The sequence below is a fragment of the Salmo salar genome, chromosome ssa13, assembly GCF_905237065.1.
Source record: "Salmo salar chromosome ssa13, Ssal_v3.1, whole genome shotgun sequence".
Classification (NCBI taxonomy): domain Eukaryota; kingdom Metazoa; phylum Chordata; class Actinopteri; order Salmoniformes; family Salmonidae; genus Salmo; species Salmo salar.
In genome coordinates, this window is record NC_059454.1 from 26183707 (window position 1) to 26184816 (window position 1110).

Consider the following 1110-nt stretch of genomic DNA (forward strand, 5'->3'; position numbering starts at 1 on the left):
CAATAGTCTAAATCCAATGTACACAATTCCAAGCAGGAAAACCCTTTCAAAATCACTTATTCCACAGCTGTACGAGAGCACACAGGCTTCAGTGCGGAAAGAGTCCAAAAAGCTACTGCAGTTTGCCTTACCACTGACTGCTGGACGTCAAGGGTAACCACTTCTTACATGTCGGTTACATGTCACTTCATTGAAGATTTGTCGATGTCTAGCTGTCTTCTGGACTGCTTTGAGGTCAGCGACAGTCACACCTCAGAGAACTTGGCAGAGGAACTGTTGAGAGTGGCCAGAGAATGGGAAGTAGATGGAAAAGTGGTCTGTTGTGTTACCGACAATGCAACTAACATAACCATTTTTAAATGGACCCATCATCCATGTCTTGCCCACACAATCAACCTGATTGTAAGAGATGCTCTGAAGGTGATGAAACCCACTGTGGACAAAGTGAAAGCAGCTGTGGAATACTTCCACAGGAGCACAGTAAGTGCTGGAAAACTAAAGTCTACACAACGCCAGATGGGGATGCCTGAGCTGAAGCCTAAACAAGACTGCACTACAAGGTGGAATTCAACATTTTATATGTTGAAGCGGTTTCTTGAGTCAAAGGATGCCATCATCTCTACCCTGGCCATTGTCACTGCACCTGTTTATGCTCTGACCCAAGAGGAATGGGAGGTGGTGGAGGAGGTGTGCAGAGTCCTGGAACCCTTTGAGCAGGTCACTGTGGTACAGTAAGCAGTTATTACTACATCATTATTTAATCCAGTATTATATATGTATATGAGCAGTAGATGAGAATGTAAGATCAGTAGACAAAACATGAACCTGAACTAATAAGTTACTGTTCTCTCTTTTCAGCTATGTGACAGCCTCAAAAATGATACTCCTGTGTAAGGGTCTGCAGCGAATCACAGCCAGCTGCCAGAGAGACGCAAATGGAACCACAGGACATGTGACAGAGTTGGACACCCTATGTTCATCAATGGACAGAAAGTTCCACAGAATGGAATATAATCACGTGCTATCAGAAACCACTGCACTTGACCCCATGTTTAAGAAGTTACCCTTCAAAGAATAACCTCAGCAGCAGGGAGGGACAGCCCCAGCAGT